Source organism: Pyrgilauda ruficollis, unplaced genomic scaffold (assembly GCF_017590135.1).
Source record: "Pyrgilauda ruficollis isolate IOZ18807 unplaced genomic scaffold, ASM1759013v1 scaffold21, whole genome shotgun sequence".
NCBI lineage: Eukaryota > Metazoa > Chordata > Aves > Passeriformes > Passeridae > Pyrgilauda > Pyrgilauda ruficollis.
This window is the reverse complement of record NW_024520318.1, coordinates 1,037,409-1,053,573: the sequence shown is the minus strand read 5'-3', so window position 1 is coordinate 1,053,573 and position 16,165 is coordinate 1,037,409.

The following is a 16,165-nucleotide window of genomic DNA, read 5'->3' as shown; positions in this document are numbered from 1 at the left end:
CCCCAATTTGGCCCTGTCACCCCAATTTGGCCCTGCACTCGCAAAGTCACCCCCAATGTCCCGACTTTGGCCCTGACATCCCAAACCCGTCCCTGACTCCCCAAATCCTATACTGACACCCCAAAACCACCTCTGCCCCCCCCCCCCCCCAGCCAGCTCTGACAGCCCAAATTTAACCGTGACACCCCAAAGCTCCTCCTGACACCTCAAACCTGTATCTGACACCCCTAATTCAGCCCCACCAGCCCCAGTTCGGCTCTGGTGCCCCAAAGCCACCCCTGACACCCCCAAATCCGGGCCTGCCGGCCGGGTCATCTGCGTGTCACACCCGAGGCACGAGCTCAGCCTCGGGATGAACCGGGAGCCGCCAGCTCCCGGTGAGACCCACTGGAGCGAACACAGTCACGAAAATAAATAAATCAGGGAAGGATTGGCAGCGAGATTCGGCAGTTTCAGCGGGATTAATTCCACTTTCTGCCCTTCTTTCCAGCGCTGATGGGTTCCTGTTTCCTCCAAAACCCAGCCCCTGTTGGGACTTGGATTTGTCACACAGCAGGGACCATCTGCCCAAAGGAATTCCTACATCCCCAAAGCACTTCCTACATCCCCAAAACATTCCCTACATCCTTATATAAAACAATACACCCCCAAAACCATAATTTAGGGACACACACACAAAACTGGGGACAGGCCATGGCAAAAAAAAAAAAAAAAAACCTGAGGTGACCTTAATTTAATTTATGCACGACCCATCTCTGAGGTGAAGCATCAGTAAGGTTGGGAGACGAATAGGGGAGAAAAGGGGGGTTGGATTGAAGAAAGTAGTGAATTTTAGGGGACAGAAAAAAAAGCTTCATGGGAAAAAAAGGAAAATTGCATCAGTAAAGAAGGGAAGAAAGGAAAAAGGGGTAAGAGTTGTCTCAACAGAGGGATGCAAAGCCGGGGGGGAGACGGAGGGTACCGTGAGCCCGTTCGGGCGCCCGGTGCTCTGCGTCTCCCCCCGGCTTTGCACGGCGGTGCCACGCGTGTCACCGCGGGTCCCTCGCGTGTGGCCGCCGTGCCCCGTCCCGCGTTGCGTGCCGAGCTCCGAGCCGCGCTAATCCCGCCTTGGCAGCCGCCTCACGCCCCCGCCTCCATTTTAACCTCTTCGTGCTTCCCCGCCAGGCGCGGGAGAACGGGGGGAGCGCGTGTTGCGTGTGAAGGGCGGCTCGCCCCCCGCGGGGGTCATTAATTAAGATCTGCATTAATAGGAGCTGGCGAGAGCCCGCCTTGGCTGGGAGCGGGGTCTGGGAGCGGGGTCTGGCCGCGCCGTGCCGGCAGCTGTTCCCGCCGTGCGTGATGGCGGCGGGCGGGGGGGCGGCGGCGGGCGGCGGCTCTCACGCGATGGCGGGGCTGACGTGCCGAGCCAGGGTGTCGTGAGGCGCGGCCGTGAGCTCAGCGCGGATCACCGCGGGCGGCGAGCGGGGGGAGCGCGGCAGGGCGGGGGGAAGGCGGGCTGCAGCACGCAGCAGGCAGCGAGGGAGGCAAGGGGGAACGGAGGCTGCTGCATCCCGGCCCCCCCCGGGCTGTGCCCGCTGAGGAGGGGCTGGAGGGGGCTTGGACAGAGGGAGCTGAAGGGATCCAGTCTTGGGGATCCCGTGTTTGGGGGGCTGAGGGGCTCCTGTGCTGGGGAGAATGAGGGGAGCTTGTCCCAGAGGGTTCTGAGGGCATCCAGTTATTGGCGGGGCTGAGGGGAGCCTGTCCTGCAGGAGCAGGTGAGGGGATCCAGTCCTGGGGAAAATGGAGGCGATCCTGTGCTTGGGGAGCTGGACAAAGGGGAGCTTGTGGATGAGAAGATCCAGTCCTGAGAGGCTGAGGGGAGGCTATCGTAGGGGAAATAAAGGGGATCCTGACCTTGAAGTCTGAGGGAAGCTTGCACAGAGGGAGCCTGTCCTTTGGGAAGGTCGAGGGGATCGGGGGAGATCCTGTCCTGGAGGTGTGGAGAAGCTAGCAGAGCCATGCTGAGCCAGCCGGGATGCTCCCAGGCCAGGGGCCCTGTGGGAAGCAGAGCACGGGAGAAGCACTCAGCTCTGAAGCAGCTGTTTCCTCCCATCAGGAAGCCCCCACAAACCCCCACTCCTCACGGAACCCACCGCCCGCTCCACACATCCGCGGTGGCTCCGGGGGCTGAGGGGGTCGGTCAGCCCCTGCACATCCAGTCGGGCTCTGGCCAGGCTGGAGCACGGCCGTGCCCGTGGCTCGGTGCCGGTGTTCGTGCCAGCCCCGGCGCCCGGCACCGCTCGAGATCAGGTTCCAGGCAGTGCAAGCAGCTCCAAGGACAAACGAGCGGGCAAGAACCGAGTGCGTGACACGCAGCAGTCATAAGGCAGCTATTTCCATTGTTTTCCGGCAGGCTTTGTACCTTCTCAAACACACGTGGAAAGCCTCCCGCTGCTTAGAAATCCCAGCCCAGAGGAGCAAAGTCCGTGCCAGTGTACAGCTGGGAAAAAAGGCAATAAACACCAACACCCTCTTCATACAAAGCGGGACCGGCCGAGGGGCTGGGAGGGTGAATAGGTGTGTCCACACCTGCAGCATTCTCTGGACAATGAGAAATCCAACTTTTATATCCCAGCCCTCTGGCTTTAGGCTGCCCTTACATTTGCTCGGTACAAGGAGCAGTGCGGGGAAGCGGTTTTGCAGCGTTGTCTGCAAACAGCTCCTCTGGGAAGCTCCGGTTGTTTTCCTAGGGAGGAGCTGAGCTCGGTTATCGCTCCGTAGGTACACAGGGGATTTGGGGAGGAGCGGGGGGTCCTGTGCCGGGCCCGCAGCACGGAGGGGTCAGGGGAAGGACAGGGCTCGGAAGGCAGCGAGGTTATTCCTGGTGCTCCCTGCACATTGCATTGGTTCCCCTTTTCCAGCAGTATGGGGTTTGTTTGGTTTGCTCCGTTTGCCCCCTCTTTGCAAATGTCACAAGGACGAGAGCGTGGGGGGAGAGGGGCCTCAGTGGGAGATGTTTGGAGAAGGGATCTGAGCGCTCGGGCTACCTGGGAGTCAAGGTCAGGCAGGTCACTCTGTGCTAAGAACAGAAACTGCAAAGCAGCAGGGAAATGATAAAATCAGGCACAGCGGTGGGGAGCGGGGTGCTGGTGGCGTGTGTGGGAGGGCACAGGAGAGGAAATGGTCCCACTCTCCAGAGGCACGGATGTGGCCCGGAGCAGAGCACAGAGGAGCGTGCTGGTGGCAGTGGGACATGCGGGGCTGCAAAGGGATCCCGAGGGATGTGCTCCTGCCGTGACATTGCCAAATCAGAGTCAAGCTCTTGGCTGCAAGAGCACATGAGGTGACTCAGAGAAAGAAACCATATGATTAAGCAGCAGCTGAGTGCCAGAAGTGAAGAGCTGTCAAGGATAATATCAGGAGTGTGTGTGTGGAGGACAGTGGGTTTATTTGCCACGATAGGAAAGGATTTGAAAGGGAATACAAGACGCTTGTACTGAGTCTGACTTGGCAGCAAGAGGAGTTGGGAAGGGTGCCAGGAAAAGCGTCAGGGATACAGGGCTGGAGTGAGGAGGGAATGCAGAGCACAGAGGCAGCTCTGGCAGTCAGGAACGGGCACAGAGGGGCAGAGGGCACAGACCAGTCAGCAGGATGGGATCTGGGGAGGGAATCAAAGAATTGTTAGATTTGGAAAAGATCTCCAGGATCACGGAATCCACCCTTTGACCAAATACCACACTGCCACCAGCCCGGAGCCCTGAGTGCCACATCCAGTCCTTCCTTGGACACCTCCCTGGGCAGCCCCTTGGAGTGCTGAAAAACCCTTTCCATGAAGAAATTCCTCCTGATGTCTAACCTGAACCTCCTCTGGCACAGCTTGAGGCCGTTTCCTCTTCTCCTGTCAAAAGGCCCAAGCAATAGCCCAACCCCCTGGGAGATGGTGCAGAGGGTAGGAGGCTTTGTTCTCTATTTTCAAGGCATTCAAGGGCATATCTATAAGATCTCCTAATGCTTCTGGATGACAATGATGGTGGCACTCCTGATGGCTCCTCAAGCAAAACAGAGCTGTTACCGTGAGGGTGAGGTTCATCATGCAGGACTCAGCAGTTTCCCAGGAGCCTGCCAGGGAACTCCCATGGGATTGCAGAAACCTCATCAATCTTCCCTGTTCCCCCAGCCACCAACGATCTGCTCTTTCCTAATTTACACACAGGAGCTGGAGGGAGCAAAACATTTCTACTGCTGCCTTAAAAAAAAAAAAAAACAAAACAAACCTGAAAATCCTGCCAAAACAGAAACTGCACACAAAGCCTTCCCCACTGGAAGGGGACAAGGATGGATGAAACAACACAGATGTTACAGCCTTGGTGAGCTACTGGAAGAAACACCAGGCAGTGATGAAGGAACTGTGGAGTCACTGTAAAACAGGAAAAGATAGAGGGAAAACACAAATGAAGGAAGCTGGGATGTTTAGAGGATGGAGCATCCCAAGGAGGATGGTGGGGCTCACTCGAATCCAGGGGGCAAGATGAGTGTGTGTGCATCATTCTGAGATCCAGTGTGCAAAAACAATGCCTGGGTCTCCCAGCTTACAACAAAGGGAATGGGAATACCCATACAAGTAAGGACTAGTGAGGAGAGTCTTTGCAAGCCCCGAGACCGTGTTATGATATTTACTGGTGACACACTTCTGGAGCTTTGCTTGGGCTCCTCTCCATCCCCTCTGAAGCCCTTTCAAACAGCAGCGTGCAGTGCCTGGCAGGAGGCCAGGCTGCTCCTTCCTCCGTCCCACCTTAGTGCCCAGCTCCTGCTTTGGGATTGCCCTGCAGCGTCCTGGCACATCCTGGCAGGAAAATGCAAATGTTGCATTTCCATGGCATGGCCTGACAATGTAAATTTATCTCCCACGAAGAGATAACAGCACGTGTGTGTTGGTTGCAGGCTGTTGCTACAACAGACTCGTTAAAAGCAGCCCTACCCTTATATGTGCGGAACTGGGATGAAAATAAGGTGGGATAAGATTTTTCTTGCTTTGCTTTAGAGCCTGTTTCCTCATCTGTCAAACCCGCTGACTTCAAAAGGAGCAAGGGCAAGACTGCAGCTGACATCCAAATATAGATAATGTTTACTGAAGTGCAAAACTGGTTATTTCTGCTCTCTGAAGGTAGATCCTGGGGGAGGTGATGGCCAGAGGATGGCCCTCTGTGCTGCCCTGACCAGGAGCTCGGCCGTCGTGTCCTCAGGCCACCTGCGGTGACCCGTGGCCACCTGAGGTGACCCATGGCTACCTGAGGTGACCCATGGCTGGATGCCAGCTGAGCTGGCAGCCTGTGGAGCCCGGGGAGGTGCAGGAGCTGTAGCAGCCACCACCTCACCGTGCTGGGGCTCCTCTAGCACTGCTCAGCATCACAAACTTTGCCCCCATTCCTGTGGATCTGTCAGCACGTGATGGTTTCCATAAGCTGTTTGCTATTTCAAAATGTCTTAAATGGTTTAAGAAAGGAGATTTTAGATTGCTTTAAAATCTTTAGAATTTTTTTTTGGTGATTTATCCCAGATAAAAGCTATTGAAGAATTTGGCACAGCTGCCAGCAGAAGGCCCAGAGCTGTGGGATCAAGAGTGGGGACTCCCTGCCAGGGGTCCCTGAGCTTTAAGGTCCCCTCCAGCCCAAGCAGCTGTGACTCTGTTGTCAGAGGCACACAAAGAGGTGTCCGTGGCTCTGGGGAAAGCAAACCATGTGTGTGACCCGTGAGAGGCAGGGGAGGCTGTGAAATGGGCCAGTGTTTCCTGGTCACCATGGAGTCACCGAGGGAACAGGCAGATTTTCTTCCTGTTTACACAACATGGCACCAGCAGCTTTGTCCCCATCTCTGGGGACCTGCAGCCACCATTTGGAAGCCATGGTGACACGCCATGGTGATAACACATTGCCAGAGGGTTTTTGAAGGGGTCCCCAGCTGGCACAGAACCTGGCCCTGCCACAGGATGCTGCAGTGCAGGAGGGCTGGGAGGAGATGCAGCCCCAGCCTGCAGCCACCACGGTACGAGGGAGGGCACACCAAAGGTGGCCCAGATATGTCACAGGGAATTGCTCCCCAGGGAATGGCAACAACGACCTGCATCCAGTCTGTCCTGTGAGGGGGCTGAGGGAGCTGGGAAGGGGCTCAGCCTGGAGAAAAGGGGGATCAGGGGGAACCTTGTGGCTCTGCACAACTCCTGACAGGAGGGGACAGCAGTGGGGTCAGGCTGTGGAGAGGGAACAGCCTCAGGCTGAGCCAGGGCAGGCTCAGGGTGGACATCAGGAAGAATTTCTGCATGGAAAGGGTTAAACTTTGGCAGGGGCTGCCCAGGGAGGTTTGGAGTGCCCATCCCTGGAGGTGTCCAGGGAATTCACACAATTCACCTCATGGCACTGTGATAAAATAAAAGTGAATTCATTCCCAGCGGGTGCAGCGAGTGCTTTCGTGAGCCCCCGGCAGAAAATTTCATTCCCAAAGAGTTTTGCTGTCGTGTGGTGATGGTGAGGAGCGACAGAGTCCCCAGCTGCACCAGCAGAGCAGCACGGGCTGTCACAGGGCATCAGTCACACAACCAAGCTGGCATCCCACGCTGCAGCCTCCTCTCACGAGCCATGGCTGCCTTCCTGCAGAACCCAGTTCCAGGCACTAGGCTCCCTGACCTTTACCTGCTGGCCTTTCTTCCAGAGCTCAGAGGAAGGGCTGTGGGTTGTTCTGCCAGGTGTGCGGGGTGAGAGCCACGTCCCCCAGCAGGATTTGGGGTGCCCAGCACTGGGATCAGCTCACAATGTGTCCCACTGTCCCTGCACTCTCCCTTCTCCCCGTTCCTCTGCAGGAGGACAGCACACCGAGCCCCCCTTTCTGGGGAGGGAACCTCCCTTTCCAGACCAAGTCAGATCTGACTCAAGCCTGCAATTTGGGGAGCTCTGCAGTGTGTCACCCGCTGACCCGGGCTCGGTGCCTGCGGAACAAAAGCTCTCCCTGCTGCTGTTTGCTCTTTGCACAATATCCCTCTGAGTACACGTCCCATATCTGGGCCGATAGGGTGGGAGATACTCGCTGTAGTATCTTGCACTCACAAAGGGAGGATCAGCACTTCCTGCTGGGGGTACAGCACTCCCCGCCCCGAGATTAAGGGCACATTCAATATTTATCGAGCTGTCACACCTTGAGGCCCTGTCAGGATTAAGCTCCGCAGTACCTGGTGCTCTAAAACCCTGATAAGAGCCAGTCCCACTCCCCCCGTGCCGTGTGTGTCCCTGCTCACCACCAATGTCACAGTGCCCGGAGCTGCCACCCCGGTTATTTTAAGGATGGCAATGACTTCCACACAGGTGTCACCTTTCAGAACTCTCAAAAATAGAACTTTAGAAAGTGCTTCACGTAACCCTTACCTTGTAAAGCCTTCCCAGTGGAGGGGAAGGGACCAGCCAGAGCAGCAACAGGACACAGGAGTTTTGGGAATTAACTTGGATCCAAAAAGAAGCATAATTATAGGTTATTTACACAGAGTCTTTTTCCTTCACAGACTGCACAGAAAGTGGATTGAATCATAGAATCACAGAACCACTGAGGCTGGAAAAGCCCTCCAAGACTGAATCTGTGACCGATCCCCATCCTGTCCCCAGCCCAGAGGACTGAGTGCCATGCCAGCCTTCCTTGGACACCTCCAGGGATGGTGAAATGATCAATTGGCAGAATAATCCTCATTTTACACTGAAAGAGAGGTTTGCTCAGACAGGCCAAGCTGAAAGAGCATCCAGATCTCTGGATTATAGAATCATGGAATGGTTTGGATTGGGAGAGATGTTAAGTTCATCTCATTCCACTCTGCAGTGGGCAGGGACACCTTCCTCTATCCCAGGGAGCTCCCAGCCCCATCCAACCTGGCCTTGGGCACTTCCAGGGATTGTTCCGTTGATTTCAGCCCACTTGGTCACAGCTTTCCTGCTTTGTAATAAATCTATGATCAATAACAGATAATTCTGTCAAGGCGGTAAGGGCAATCAGACAGGACTGATCACTTATGTTTGCAAAGGTGTGAGGCTCCCTGTGAAGTGCCTTTTGCCAGTTCTTTATGGGGCTCAGAACACAGTGCCATCCCCGACTCCCTGAGAGCCAGCACTTCCCAGCTGTGCGTGTCCCCAGTGAATCAGAGGCAAACCCTGCCTCTGCTTCCCAGCCTCCCCTGTTCCATGGCACTCCAGAATGTGTCAGGACAGCAGCACAGCTGATCTGGCACGTCACCGCTGCTCAAGGAAATGAAAATAAATACAGATTTATGAAGGAAGGCCCATTTCTGGCACCAGGCACGGATTTCCTGGCTGACTGCTAATACCAAAGTGCAGATCCTCTCTTTTATATCAGCCAGGGGAAATCCCAGCAGTTCATGCCACAGCATTAAAAAGCAGGGTTCTAAAAATAGCGTTACAGAGCTGGACTGGAAACAGCAGTAAAAACGAGAAAGGAAACCTTGTCCTTTTGTGTGCTTGGTTTTTTGAAAGCAAGGATGTTAAATTCAACCCCGAGAGTTCATTTCAAAACAACAGGGCTTGGAAGGTGAGCTGGCAATATCAAAATAGCTACTGCACAGGGACATTTCTCTGTTTAAATCCTACATTTATTTAATATTTCCAAAACTCGCCTCTCTAAAAAGGAGGGTGTTTCCCAACCTCCGTGTTTTGTCATTCCTGCTCAGCCACGTTCATTTATCCCATGATCCTGATAATTAGTCCACATGGATAGACTTGAAATTCAGATATTTCACTCTTTGACCTGCAAATTCACATTCTGATACAACCCAGGTCCCTCGTGCCATTGCATTCCCTTAAACTCACGGGAAGAAGAAGAAACAGGGAAGAATCTTTCCTGCCTGAGGGCCCCTTGGGAGACCACACAGGAAAACACATCTCATTATCCCACCATAACGTGGGAAAAATCAAACATCCCCAGGCCAGGGAAGTGATGTCAGGGGCTGTAGGTTTCTCACAGCTGAATTAAATACACAACACCCACAAAAATCCCAGCTCAGTTGGATGCAGGACGGCTGGGACTCGCAGTTATCCCAGGAAATCAGCAATCCTTGCAGCACTGCTGAGCCGAGGAGATCCCCCGGGCCTTCCCCCGGGTGTGACTCCCTCCCAAACGCCTCTCTGGCAGGTTGGGAAGGCAAAGTTTGTGGGAATTTCTCGTGGTTTTCCCCTGGAAACAGAGTTTCTCAGGAATGAGGCTGTCCAAGAGGAAGAGGTCAGTGGGATATTTGTACAGCTGGCTGATCAGGTTGCATTGGTATGGATTTTCCAGAGGTCTGGTTACTTATGGACCTGCCAATCCATTCCCAAACCTGACTCATTAATTTCACTCAGTAAGAACTTCAGTATGGCAATAGCCAGCATTGCTTTGCCATATTTTTTAGCATTCTTGCTAATCCATAAAACTTAGCAACTCAGCATGAAAACCACAGGAAGACAGAGCTAACGAGGTCCTCCTGTAAGGGCCTGTTTCCACAACTCCCATTAATATTAATTGGCCTTACAAGAGACACAGCAAAAGGAAAACAGACCCTAGAAGACAGAAAAAAATCAACTTATTTGCGCAGCCAGGTAATGATCCCCTTTCCACAGCCTCACTCAGTCCAACAGCTACAGCTATTCTGGCTCTACCCCCCCTCAAAAGCCTCGAGACACATTGCAGATGACCAGACTGCCAAAGACACTCAGTCACATTATTTATGCTGTCACAGCACATGACTTAATAGGAAAAGAAGAATAAAATCCAAACCCACAATGCTATCAAGGGAGCACTTGAATTTCAGCACGTATTTGATTTCTAAGTAAGGTTTCAAGTCTGAACAACCTGGTCTGGGGAAGGTGTCCCTGCTCAGGGCAGGGGAGAACAGGAGGGGCTTTAAGGGCCCTCCCAACCCAAACCAGGCTGGATTCCTGATTCTGTTCAGCCCTCGAGGATGAGGAGATCAGAAGGAAGGATGAGGAGCTCTTGGGGCCGGTGCCATCCACTCAGGGCTGCCCGAGCAGCTCCAGCACTGCTGGGTGGGGCTGCAGCCAAGCCAGCCCCCAGCTGAAACTCCTTCCCATAACTATTCAAATAAAACATTTCCATAACCACAACCAACAACTGCCAGCAGGCTGTGAAGTGACAAAGAAAGGCTTCTCCAATAAATTTCATGAGAAGGAAGGTGAAAATGCACATGAGAGGTTTTGGCTGGGGCCACGTGAAGCCAGCTTTTGTTAGGTGATGTTTGTCCTTGTGGGAATCGTAGGCTGTGATCAGATGGAATATGTTGGGATCTTGGGATTATGATGTGCAGGGCCAGGAGTTGGACTCGATGATCCTTGTGAGTCCTTCCAACTCAGGATGTTCTGTGATCCAGTAAAACCTGACACACGCCAAACCTGAGGCATCACAAGCCTTTTACATGAAGCCCACAACAAAATTTCAGTCATAGACAAGGCACATTTAAAATAAATCAGGTTTAGGGTGGGGGGTTTTGTTATTATTGCAACTACACAGCAGCCAGCAGCAATTGCTGTGCCCTCCCATCCCACCGGGATGCCAGCAGTGGACATGGCACTGAGCTACCACTCCTCAGCCTCCTGAAAGAGATCATTAAAACTCACTGTCAATTAAGGCTCAGGCAGTGTGGAGGTGCCTGCCCAGCCCAGGGGGCTCAGGGATCACCGGCAGTGGCCAGCAGTGGCCCGACCTCTCTCTCCCCCTCCCTCCCAACCCATCCCTTGCATCACTCCATGTCCCAAGGCAGCAGCTGCATCTTCCCACACGGGCCATTAAACTGAATAATGCACTGGTGTTTCCCGAGGAGAGGAGCTCCCCAGCAAAGTGCTGATTCTGGGAATTCTGGAGGGAGGAAGGGCTCTGGTAAGAGGAGGGGAAGAGCAAAGGCTCCTTCCAAGCCCTGCTAGGAGGGTGCCAGGCACACACAACACACACATCTGTGCTCCTGGACCCTCTCCAGCTGCCTTTTGGAGAATGCTAGGCAGGAAATTGATGCCACAGGGCAAACATTCATTCTTCCCGACTTCCCTCCCAAAGCAAGCCCAGATTTGCCCTGGCTAGACTGGCTTCCTGCAGCCTCCCCGGAGCGCCCCCGGCAGAAATGACGAAAATGTGTGTGAGGTGGAAAAACAAACAAACAGCGGGCTGCCAGATGTTTGCAACACCGACCCAGGAGCACAGAGCTCACAGGAGCAGCTGATGCTCACCTTACATTTCCAAGCCAGGCTTGGAGAAGCTGCCAAGTCCAACTTTCCACCAAGTACCCCCATTTCCATAAACCGTATCTCCAAGGGCCACATCTCGACCCCTTCCAGGGACGGTGGATGCTCCAGGCAGGAGTGGGGTGTTTAGTGCTGCATCCCTGGGAGTCAGGGAGAAGAACCCTGCCTTTTCCCTGCTTGCATCCTGGCGTGGGAGATGATGAGGATTTAGGAGGCACCGCATCTCCTCGGTGCCGCACCACGTCCCCTGCCCCTGCCTGGGACACTCGGAGGAGCTCAGGCTGAGCTTTGTTCCCCGGGGCTGTGCAGTGACCGCCTGTGCTGAGGTTTGGGCCAGCCCGAGCCATGCAGAGGTCGGGAGAGAACAAACCCTCGCAGCGTTGGTTCATCCAGGGCTGCTCTTGGCGGCGTTAGTTCTGAAATGTGCTTCCCATGCCTAATGCTCTGGATGTGGGCAGGAATGAGACAGAAAGCACCTGGATCATCTCCGTCAGCAGGAGACTTCTGAGCTCAGCAGATCCCAGCTGAGATTATCTGGAAGAGGCATCACTTGGTGCCTTGGCCTCGTGCTGCATCCGAGTGAAAGGCAGAGCCCTTTGCTCTGACTGTGCAAACACCGAGTTCATGGGAAACAAACAGCAATTTGACTCCATAGTGGTATTTACTGCAGCACTTCCCTGTCCTGCCCTTCCTGTGACCCAGCGGAGGGGGTTTGGGATGGCTCTCAATGAACACCCGGCCTGGGGGCAGCAGCACGAGCAGGACAGGCTGGACAGGCCTTGGAGCAACCTGCTCTGCTGGAGAACTGCCCCATCATCGGGGATGGACTAACAGAGAGGCTCAGGCTCCAGGCTGGGCCATGAGCTGGGAGCAGATCCACCCTCTCCATGGACACCATGGGTCACAGAACCACGGAATGGTTTGGGTTGGGAGGGACCTTAAATCTCATCCCGTCCCCCCTTGCCACTGGGGACACCTTCCACTGTCCCAGGCTGCTCCAAGCCCGGTCCAGCCTGGCCCTGGACACTTGCAGGGATGCAGGGGCAGCCACAGCCTCTCTGGATCATCTCCAGCAGGCTGAAGCCGCGTCCTGCCAGGGCCCATCCCAGAGCAGCTGCAGTCCGTGGCTGTGGAGCGGCTCCTGTCCCCGTGCAGCTGCGCAGAGCTGGGCGAGGCTGGCCCTGCTGAGCTGCAGAGGTACAGGGAGTGCACGGAGTGCACAGACAAACAAACCCCAGCGTGGATCAGCACATGGGAATGTGCTCCTCGTGCACGGGGAGAAGGCAGGAGATGATTTATCACGGGCTAATTACGCATGAGACAACTTGTACCCGGCTGGTTGGACAAGAGGGAGCCCGAAGAAAATTGAGGCAACAACAACCCTTAGGTCAACCTGACATTTGTTGTTGGGTCTGTGGGAAATTATTCTCATAAAAACAGACTTTGTAGCCATAAGAGAAAAATAAATATTAATGCAGAGGATGTGCTGCGATGGTTGGATGGGGATGACACGGTGGGGACGGAGGAACCCCAGGGGCAGCCAGAGATGCTCCCTGTGTCCATCCCCCAGTTCTCACTGCTGTGTGAGAACCTCAGATTTCCACATTAAAAACTACAAATAAGGCTGGGCAGGGGTTTGCTGCTGGGATCATGAGGCTCTGGTGTGTTGTGCTCTGTGCCACCCATGACTCAGCCTCTCATGAGGGACCAAATTCCCCTCCAGCAGAAGGAAACCCAGGGCCAGTCTGTGCCCACCCTGCTGGGACACCACAGCCTCGTCTCACTCTGCTTCTCCCAGCACAGCTGAAAGCAAAGGGATCTTTTTTCCCAGGCAAAACTCCGGTGAGCTACAGGAGAGCCACAGAAATCCGATGGAAGTCCTGGGAGAGCCACCCAGCCCCGGCTTCCTGCTCCCAAGGAACCTCTCACTGCAGCCATTTATGGTCCCACTCATCTCCAGCCCCTCTCCCACGGTCCCTGCCCCAAGCCTGGAGGTCACACACCCAGCTGCAGCCCAGGAGCTGGGGTGTGTCATCCTGGGCCACCACAGTCCTGCATTTAAGGGTTTTACCCCTCACAGGGACATTGCTGTGCTGGGAGGCTGTGCAGGAGCTGGGCAGGTCCAGCCCTGCAGATTCCCAGGGCAGGCTCAATGGTGTGACCTCAGAGCTGACCCTGCTTTGAGCAGGACGTTGGTTTAGACACCTCCCAAGGCTCCTTCCCGCTCACAGGACACCTCCCTGGGAACCTTCCCACCACCAGCCCCCTCTGCCTGCACCTTCCCCAAAGAGCCCTGCACAGCTCTGCCCGGCAGCCCTCAGCGCCTGGAAGGGGGGGACAGGAACACTTCCCACTCCAGGGCCATTCTCTGACGAATGCCCCAGAATGACCAGAACAAACCCCAGGCAGGGCAGACACAGCCGGGTCCCTGCGGGTGCCCCTGGCCAGGGTGGCTACCTCGGGAGCAGCGTTTGTGCCCGCTGGGAAGAGGGGACAGGCTGGCTGTTCCCAGCACCTTCGGGCAGCTGACACTTCAGAGTCTGCTCCAGGAACAGCTCCTGCCCTTCTGCCCAGCTCCCAAATCAGCTCCTGCTCAGGCTGTTCCTTCCTCCCGGCCTCTGGGGCACCTTTATCCCGCTGTCCAGAACAGGCTGTTTCCTGACAAATCCCAGGCACGGCGGTGACCGCGGCAGGGTGACCTCACCCTTCACTGTCACCCACGTCACTGCCCCGGCTGCTGCCTCCCGAGCTGCGCTGACCGGGCAGTCCCCAGGCACAGGGTCCCCAGGCACAGGGCACCAGAGCCCCCCGAGTGCCTGGGGTACCCCCACACCCCCCCGGGGTACCCCCAGACCCCTCAGCCCCCGGGCTTGTGGGGTACCCCCACACCCCACAGCTCCCTGGGGATCCCCACACCCCACAGGCCCCCGGCTCCTGGGGTACCCCCAGACCCCCGGGCTCCCACGGGAACAGAAGCACGGCTCGTGGCCCGGCCAGCCCAGCCGGTCCCCCTCGGCCAGGCCACCACTGGTGCCACCCCGTCAGGGCCACCAGGTCCCCGATGGGCTTTTCCCAGCCCGGCCTTGCCCCAAGGCGTGTCACCCCGGCGGTGACACAGCGAGATCCTTATCGCAAACCGTCCTTTGTCACCCGGGCCATCCTGCCAGCCCAGGTGACAGCCCCGAAAGCAGGGCAGGAGGCACGAGCAGGGCTGGGCCCAGAGGGGCCGCTCGGGCCCGGACAGGCCAGAGGGGCCCGGCAGCGGCGGGAGGCTGGAGCCGGGCCCTGCCGCACCATCCCGCGGCTGCCACCGCCCTTGTGCCCCCGGCACAAACAGAGCCGGGAGCGGGGACATCCCCTGGCACAGCCCTGTCCCTGTGCCCCTCTCGGGCAGGATTTGGGAACGGGCGATTTCTCAGGGCCCTGCTCAGGTGTCCCTTCAGCAAACGGTGCCGCGGCCGGCGCACGCGGGAGGCAATTAACAACTAAGGTAATTAGGGGCACGCTGTGCCCCTGCCAGCTCTGCCCCACGCTGCTCCAGCGCCCCTGCCCAGGCAGCTGGGAGCGATCCCACAAATCCCCCATGGACAATGGGGTCACCAATGCTCAGCTGGCCGGGCACTGCGGTGACACTGACACGGGACAGTGACACGGGACACTGACACGGGACACTGACACGGGACACTGACACGGGGACACTGACACGGGGACTCGGCTGCGGCCCCGCCGTGCCCAGTCCCGGGACCAGCCGGGATCCCCGGGGCCAGGCTCAGGTGGCCCAGAAGGGGACACCAGGCCGTGTCACCGAGGCGGGGCTCAGCCCTGCAGGGTGGCTCAGACACTCAGCACGTTGGCAAGGAAACACCATAAATATTTTCAGTGCATTGTCAGCGGCGCCTCCCTCATCCCACAGCTCCAGGGAAGGTGGGAAGGGAAGGGAAGGCTGGGGCAGACCCCTCCCAGGGAGTGTCCCCAGGCACAGGCTGCGGAGGAGAAGGACCCAGAAAAGCAAAACCCCATTACAACATCCAGGGAAAAGCACAGCTGATTTCCTGCCTGTGGAGAGTGGGAGGGGAGACCGAGTCCCCACTCGGGGGGAGCAGCTGTCCCAGCTCCCGCTCCATCCTGCTCATGCCAGGCCCAGCCTGGGCAGGCCTCGAGCGAGGAACGACTCAACACAACCCCACAGGAACAGCAGCCCTCATTCCCAGGCTTTGGCTCTGAAATCAACCCAAAATCTCCACTCCGGAGCCACCACGGCCCCGGTGCAGACCCCCCCAGTGCCACACCTGGGACACCTCCAGCCCTTTGGTGACTTCAGCTGTCCTGAGGCAGCCCCCAGCCCTCCCTGGCCCCGGTACCTTTCTGCAGCCATCCCGTGGGACGTGAGCTGCTCCATGGTCAGGAGCAGCTCCATGCTGGGAGCTCCCACCCTGCCGTGCCGCTGTCTCCACCTCCTGTGGGAGCTCTCCCAGATTGGGGTCACTGGAGCCAGCTGCTGGTGCCTCCCCTGCTGCTCACCTGCAGCTGATCCCAGGCAAGCGGGAGATCCAGAGAGGAACCAGCACTGGGGTGCTGCTGGGAGCAGGGAATTCTCTCCCATGGCCCAGGAAGGAATTCTCTTCCTGAGGCCCCAGGAAGCTGACTGGAGCAGGTTGTCACAAGGCACAGCTGAGTTTGGGGGGAGCCCCAGCACACAGAGCCTGAGGGTCCCTGCCCATCCCCTGAGCCCCACAGGAGCTCCCTGGAGGGCAGCGAGGGCTCCCAGCCACACCTGTGCTGCTGCAGGAGCCTTCAGAGGGACACACAATTCCTGGAAAGGGTCCCAGTGAGGACAGGGCACCTCAGGTACATCCAAACCACAGGCCTGGAGGTGAAAATTAGAGTCAGAGTGGTTTGGGAGGAGAGAGACC